The following is an 8,728-nucleotide window of genomic DNA, read 5'->3' on the forward strand; positions in this document are numbered from 1 at the left end:
GATTAATTAGAAATTACATTGTGCTTACAGACCCCAAAGTTCAGGACAGGTAAAAAAATAAAATAAAACTATCAAAGAGACCTTAACTAAATTAGCTCTAGAGACTGGCACTAAAGACTGGGTGCAGCTCCTACCTCTAGCATTATTTCGGGCTAGAAATATTCCTGCTATACATGGCTTAACCCCCTATGAAATCCTTTTTGGAGGACCACCCCCTGTACTCGATATAACCTTGTCCCCCTTGCCCTCTTCTTTTGATAACCCCAGCTTAAAATCAAGGCTCCAAGCCCTCCAGATCATCCAGAACCAGGTTTGGAGGCCCTTGGCTGCAGTCTACCAGCCTGGTGATCTACAAACGCCTCATTCCTATCAAATTGGAGATCAGGTGTACGTGAGAAGACACAACGTGAAAACCCTTGAACCACGGTGGAAAGGACCCTACACAGTTCTCCTGACTACTCCTACGGCCCTCAAAGTGGACAGAATCTCAGCTTGGATTCACACTTCCCACGTCAAGAGAGCTCCGACTCAAGAGGACACTGAAAAATGACATCTACACAGAACATCCAACCCTCTAAAAATAAGACTCTCCAGAAATTCCTAATAATTCTATTTGTTTATAGGCTTGTCCCCAGTTATGGAAGTCCCCATCTCCCTGTGCTAACCACCTGGCGGGTAATTAACCAAATGAGTATTGTAGTGTTTGAAACCCACAAGATGGCACCAAAGGGCACGTGGTGGCCTATACTGTATCCAGATTTGTGTAAATTAGCCTTAGAAGCACCAGAACCCTGGGACTTAGAAGGAAACTGGAATACTGAGGTGGTGCCTGACAAGGAAAGTCCCCCCGGGAGACTGGGACTTGACCCATGGGGGGGAAATGTGGCCCTCATGAACATCGGGCCATGTTGCGTACCTTAACCTTCTATGTCTACCCAGGCAACCACCGGGCTAAATATCTCAACCCCCAATGTAAAGGGAGGGCCTACTTTTACTGCAAAAACTGGGGAAAACAGATGATGGCCTCCTTTTTACTATTAAAAGAGATACTTCCCTCTACCCAATAGCTATAGGTCCCAACCCCGTCTTACCTATCCAGAAACCCATAAACAGATGATGGCCTCCTTTTTACTATTAAAAGAGATACTTCCCTCTACCCAATAGCTATAGGTCCCAACCCCGTCTTACCTATCCAGAAACCCATCCTCAGCTACTTACCCAATAGCTATAGGTCCCAACCCCATCTTTCCTATCCAGAAACCCATCCTCAGCTACCCAAATCCCCCGCTAGCTCTGATACCTGAAGCTACCTCACAGCACCTCCCCAACTCTCTTCCTAGCACCTCCCAAGCTAACATCTTGTCAGAACAGACCTCTCATTACTCAAGGTTACAGGTTTCAACCATGGGAAACCAGCTGTTCAATCTAGTTCGGGGGCATATAAGGCCATCAGACAGACAAACCCCAATTTAACTGAATTTTGTTGGCTGTGTCTAGCAGCAGCACCTCCCTATTATGAAGGTATAGCTACATTAGAAACATTCAATAACACCACCTCAATCGATCAATGCCATAGGGAAACCCCTCATTCTCTAACTCTCACAGAAGTCTCAGGATCTGGACTCTGTCTAGGAAATCCACCTTCAACTCATACCCACCTTTGCAACTCAACTATATCTGTACCCTCAGGGGAAGGAAATTATTATCTCCTACCCCAACAAGGGACTTGGTGGGCATGTAATTCTGGGTTAACTCTGTGTGTAGCTGGTATGGTCCTTAACACCTCTCAAGACTACTGTGTTATGGTTAAACTTCTACCCCGAGTATTCTATCACCCTGCAGATTCCTTAGAACAGTTTTTTGAGCAACACCCAAGCAGATATAAAAGAGAGCTTGTGTCTCTCACCTTAGCAATACTTCTAGGAGCAGGGGTGGCAGCAGGGGTGGGGACTGGAACCACAGCCTTAATACAAGGACCTCAATATTATGCAGACTTACAAAAAGCTGTAGATGAAGATATTAGGGCAATAGAACAGTCAATTACCCTCCTGGAAAAATCCCTAACCCCTCTCTCAGAAGTAGTATTGCAGAACAGGAGAGGGCTAGATCTGCTTTTCCTCAAGGAAGGAGGACTCTGTGTGGCCCTGGGATAAGAATGTTGCTTTTATGCTGATAACTCTGGAGTTGTTAAAGATTCCATGTCTAAGCTCCGCCAGAGATTAGATAAAAGACAAAAAGAATGTGAATCCACACAGAGATGGTTTGAAGGCTGGTTTAATAAAAGCCCCTGGTTAACTACCTTAGTATCCACCCTAATAGGTCCCCTAGTAATTCTTCTCCTTCTTTTAACTTTTGGACCATGCATCCTCAATAGACTGCTACAATTTATCAGAGACCGATTATCAGTAACTCAGGCTCTGGTTCTTACTCAGCAATACCATGCTTCAAAAGAAACAGAAGATCTATAGATTTTAGGATTAAAATCTTACTATAAGAAAAGGGGGGAAATGATGGACCCAAGTCCCTCCAAAATGATAGATTTAAACTAAAATCCCCCAGGCCTGAGAAAAACTGTACAAGGAAGTAAAAATGAAAAATAATTCTGAATGCTAAGAACAAGCTGAGCTGACCTTTTTCATGCTCCTTGATTGTTGTGACAGAATTTCAAATCAGAGCCCCCCAGGTTAAACTGAAACTAAGTTTCCCAGGCTTTATTCTGGGAAACTGTACAAGGAAGTAAAAGAAAAATAATTCTAACTGTAGAGAAGAAAAGGTGACCTTTTCATGCTTCCTTAAGCTGGAAAAATACCTGAAAAATCCCCCTCCCATTTCTGCTGTAACCATGTAACCAAGCTCCTATTGTGACCGAAATACCAGCCCCCTTACTACTTGTGGTTTGTGGTTTCTGTCTATATAACCCAGCTTCTAACATGAATCTGGACTTCCCCTTTTGATCAAGGTAGAAGGCCATCTATAGACGAAATAAAAAATTCCTCTTGCAATTGCATCTTCTGGTTTGAGGACTGAGTTATTGGGGTGCGACCTCCTGAGAACGTAGGGCACCCCAGTCTGGGGGTCCTACAGTTGAGATATGGGGGGGCTCAGCCCACTGTGGGCACTACTGTCACCCCTGGACAGGTGGTCCTATAGTGTATAAGAAAGCAGGTTGAGCATGGGCCAGGGAAGCAAGCCAGTAAGCAGTATCCCTTCATGGCCTGTATTTCTGCTCCTTGTCTCCAAGTTCCTGCCTTGAGTTCCTACCTTGGGTTCCCTCAGTGATGAACTGTGATCAAGGAGATGTAAGTCAAATAAACCCTTTCCTCTCTATGTTGGTATTGGTCAGAGTGTTTTGTCACAGCAATCAAAAGCAGAGTAGAACAGAAATTTGTACCAAGAGTGGAGTATTGTTGTGACAGACCTTACCTTGTGTTTTGGGGAGGATTGTGGGAGCATTTGGAATTTTTGGCTTGAAAAACTATTGAGTGCTTACCATTTCTTGCTGTGGAGCTTGGAACAGTTACAGTGAAAGAGTTGTGGATGATGGAGAGCTGGTTAGTGATGCTTCAAAGAGAAGTGGGGACTGTCAGGGATGTTTATGTGATATTTTGAATTATAATCTGTGGTTTCTGGTCAGCTGGGTCTGAAGAACCAGTTGTGATTAGTAGTGATTAGACCAGAGCCACTGATGTGAAATCTTTGTTTAACTGGGACAATTGATGTGGATTAGCTGGGGCTGAAAAATCAGCTGTGAGTAATAAGAGACCAGCATCACTGCAGTAAAGTCTTCTAGGAAGTATTTCCTCAGGGTCATCACACAGAAACTGTGGTTCAAAGTGTGCCTGATCCTCCATCTAAAGCTGGAAGCAGTAGTCGGCAATGTGTAAGAGTCTCCTGTATGGTTCTGTTGTTGAAAGCATGAAGGGGGTCACAGAGAGCAGCTGAGGCGTGGTACCCTGAGAGGCCATGAAAGGCTATTGTTGAAAGTACAGCCTCAGTTGCAGTGAAGACCCCAGGATTGAAGGGATCTTGGAAAGAATCAGAGATTTTGTATCCTCAGAGGCCAGATGAGTACATTGGTGATGGTGGAGCCTCAGTTTCAGTGTAGACTCCAGCTTTTTGGAGATTCCAGGACCATCAGACAACCATAAAAATTAGCAGCAGGTGTGGAATGGAGCCACCCTCGGCCTGTGAGATGAACTATGGGTACTGTGGATGGCAGAGTCTGAGAAGTGGAGCTGCTGATATATTTTGGAGCCCAGAAGATTGTTAGTGAATTCCAGATGTCAACTTGAGCTATTTTGTTGAACTAATGTTTTCCTTAAGTGTGCCCAATTCTTCCCTTTTCAATGAAACAGTACTTAAGTAGTTTGTAATTTTGCAGGATCCCACAGTTGAGAGGCTTTTAAAAGTGACCGAATGTTTAAAGTGTTGAATTTTTTTAAGAATTGTGGGACTTTTGTACTGTTTTATGTTGTGAAATTAATATTAACATCATACCTTGGGGAAAAGAAATGGAAAGCTTGTGATTTAATAGTGATGCATATGTGTGTCAAGTTGATAAGGGGTTAGTTGTGCTGGATAGCTTTAGTTGTCAACTTAATACACCTGGCTAGAGGGAGACTCAACTGGGGAATTGCCTCCATTGACCTGACCTGTGGCCATGTGTGGGGGGTGTTTTCTTGATTGTTGGGTAATGTGGGAGGGCTCAGCCCACTTCAGGTGGTGTCACCTCTGGACAGGTTGAGTATGAATGGGCCAGGGGAGCAAGCCAGTAAGCAACGTTCCTCCATGGCCTATGTTTCAGCTCCTGCCTCCAGGTTCTTGCCCCAAGTTCCTTCCTTGGGCTCCCTCAGTACTGGACTCTGACCTGGGAGATATAAATTAAATACCCCCCGCAAGTTGTATTAGTTAGAAAATTTTGTCAGAGCAACTGTAAGCAAACTAGTACACACCTTGGTTCTCTGGTCTTCATAACCTCAAAGTCACAACCATGTATTGAACAGTGTAAAAAATAGGCATCTCAAGGTGAGAACAACACATCTCAAACCCTCTGGAGCACTAGAGACTTGTTGCTATGGGCCATTACCTATTAGAAAATTCCAGGAGCACCCACAGACTGTCCTGCTACTTGCTGGTGAATCCTTTTGTTACTAAACCATGTACCCTCTCTTAACTTTACTTTGTTCCCCTCCAATGGATCAAAGATTTCAAGGCACATTCAATGAGACTTTGGAGAGTGGGTTACTTAAAAAAAGCTTTAACATTAAACTTTATACAGATACCGTGGAAGTCCCCATCACTTTCTTATTCAAGCTAAACAGCTTATGTTTATTTAAACAAATATTTGGGGGGAAAAAAGCTATGTTTTAGATATTGGGTAGAAATGGATTAATCATATACAGTTGGCATTATTGATTTTAGTGAATTAGTTTATGGTGATTATAGAAATAACTTTCAAATTGCCAAAGCAGACTGCATTATACCCAGGATAATGCCATATTTGTTGCCTAAATTTCCAGGGCTGACTGGTGTTGGTGTAGACAGTTGGTGTTCCAACTCTCTTTGAGTTGGGTCTCTAGCTCCGTCTCTGACCAATGGTTACCTTGCTCAGGACCTTATTTCTTCAGACTTTAAATAGAGCTCTTCCTCCATGTCACCATACTTCTATAAAATATAACCCAAATAACAGGGATAAATTTCATTACATTTATTTAACGTTATTTATTTTTATTTCTGTTTATGTGCTCATGCCCATGGTGGTCCAAAGAGGGTGTGTCAGATCCCTGGGAGCTTGAATTACAGAATTTTATGATGTGTCAGAACTGATCTTGGATCCTCTGAAGGAGCACCAAGCCATCTCCCCTGCACATTATTATCTTGTTTATTTAATTTATGATTTATTATTTATTTATATTTTTGTTTGTAGGCATGGGGGAGGTTGCAGACATCATGGCACACCTGTGGTAGAGGATAACTTATAGGAGTTGATTCTCTCCTTCAACCTTGTGGGCTCTGGGGATAGAAGCCAGGATACCTGGCTTGGCAGCAACACTGTCACGAGCAGAAAGAGTCATCTTAGTAGCTCCTCTACATGTTCTTTTCAGACACTTAAAATTAGTCTATTGCTTGTCTGTTGTATAAATGTTAAGGACTCATTTAACCAGTCTTATTACTTGGATATATTGAATACTGTACTGTAGCAAACAATGCTAAAATTAATAAATGTATGTCTTTATGCAAGAACCCTAAAGAAATCTGTTGCTGTGGAATTATTTTCAAATTGTTTCAATACTTGCAGTGCCATCATACAAGAAGAGAAAAATATGCAAGAATGTTGGTTTTTGGTACCCCTTCAACACAGCATTTTTTCAAATATTTTAGTTTTTAATAACATAAATATTATCCTACATTTTAACTGAAATTTTCCTGCTATCAATGATTTATTCAAGTATATTTCTACAGTTATAGTCCTATAACTGTAGTTTGTTTTTTTCCCTTTGTTTTTTTTTTGGGACAGGGTCTCTCTGCAGCCCCAGCTGGCCTGGAACTATTATGTAGACAAGGCTGTCCTCAAACTCACAATGATCTGGCTGCCTCTGCTTCCCAAGTCCTGGGATTAAAGACATGGTCCACCATGCCTGGCATAACTGTAAAATTTATATTTGTACTTCTCTGAGCTAAATTATTTGGCATTTTAGCATGTTATTTGCCTTTGTTTAACTAGAGATTTTTATTAAATTTGTTTGTTTGTTTGTGTGTGTGTGTGTGTGTACGCATTAAATGTGTTTGGTGTCATTTAAATATTATGGTAAGGGTAGCTACTTAGCATTTCAAGTACATTTAGGAGAAAGTTCTATCTAGTGGAAGACCCATATGCCTTGTCCACTTAAAAGAATGTGATCTTGGCTGTTGCAGAGTAAGCCTTCATCACCATTGATGCTATGCACATTGTAAGTGAAAGCCTACCACTTTTGCTGTTCTTGGTTTTTATCAGCCATGTTAGTAAGACTATATCTGAATCTAAAAAGAGCTTACTATTTCTTTACTATTCATATCTTTCAGACTTGCTGGGCAAGTTTCAGGGTAATAATATGCATCTCATGATGTATTATTTTTTTCCTGTCACTGTGAAAAAACACCTGATAAAAAGAAAAATAGGGTAAAGAAGGATGGGATTATTTTGGCTTACAGTTCAAGAGTACAGTCATTATGGCAGGAAAATCAGAGCAGTAGCAGCTGAAAGTAACTGAACATAGCTGAAGTTCACATGTATCCCAAATGATGAAGCCGATAACAATGATTGTGCTCAGTTCACTTCTCCTTTTTACACGGTCCAGGATACCAGCCCAGAGTGGACAAATGTTTCTAATCAATTAATCTAAGATATTACTTCACAAATGTGTCCAGAAACCTGTCTCTTAGATGATTTTAAATCTCATCAAACTGATAATTGAGATTAACCATCACAAGGAGAGCTGTTCCCCCAAATAATCTAAGTGTGGTTTAGTAAAAGAAATGGTTCTAAGTCATCATATTAACATATGTGAAAGATATTTGAGTTTTTTAATGATTTTTTTGCGAATATACCCCCATCTCTGTGGTTGCAAGACTTTTTTTTTGTTTGCCTCCCACTTTTGGGAATTGAACCTAGGAAGAACCTCATGTGCGTGAAAGTACTCTACCACTGGGCTACAGTCCTTGGATTTTCTCTCTTCTGTTTAAATGGAATAATACTGAACACTATCTTTATGTAACTGACTGAGTTCTGACATATATAATCATTATTATTTTTGGTAGTGATAGTCTATAAAGTTGCAGAAAATAACACTATTCATAAAAACTGAGCTTTTGTTTACAATAACTGTGCATAATTATAAAAAGGATAATTACACAGATGTACAAGCATATAAATTTCACATAGGCTATAATCACTTATCCTGTTTTACTTTACAAAAGAGAAAGCAAGGTTCGCCATGTTCACCTGCCTGTTTGAAGCTCCTCTTCCACAGGTACCCATGTTGGAACCCAATCGGAGCTTATTGACATCCCTTGGCACTGCCCCACCTCTGTGTCCTCTTCACAACACTGAAGTAAAATACAAGGAAAGGATGCAAAAGCTTGGTGAATGGTCACCCCCTTACCAGATCCCCAGGGGACTTCTGGAACTGGGGACAGCACCAAATCCTAAACATTTTGAATAGCCCTTATCTAAAAGGCTTGAAACCAAAGGGTTTCAGATTTCACAGTTTTTCATATTTGGAAATGTTTGTATAGACTTTGGGGTTTAATAATCTCTAATCCAAATTTTTTTTTATGTGGAACTCAAAAAATCTCGAACCATACTTATTCTTTGTTTTTCTTATACCTGGGTTATTGAAAAAAAAAGGCACAAGGTTGGGAGGGAGTGGGGTGGTGATGGAGTGAATCTGAGAGGAGTCAAGGGTGTCAGGAATGAATCTGACCAAAATACATTTGTATAAAATTCTTGAGGAATTAATAAAAGTATTATATTAAAAATAATATTAAAAATTAAGGAGGCCAAATAAAGTGAAAAAGATGTGTATAGTATATAAAACTGAAATTAATAAACTCAATATAGCATGATATGTGAGGTGTATTGTTATAGTACGCTTCTAAGTCTTTAGACTCTGACACCTAAAAATGTAGTTCCTCAGCAAGCAGTACTTTGAGTATTTGTTAGCTTATTTAGCCCCAGGTTATATTTCAC

The sequence above is a fragment of the Nannospalax galili genome, unplaced genomic scaffold (assembly GCF_000622305.1).
Source record: "Nannospalax galili isolate Female #2095 unplaced genomic scaffold, S.galili_v1.0 scaffold726, whole genome shotgun sequence".
Classification (NCBI taxonomy): Eukaryota; Metazoa; Chordata; class Mammalia; order Rodentia; family Spalacidae; genus Nannospalax; species Nannospalax galili.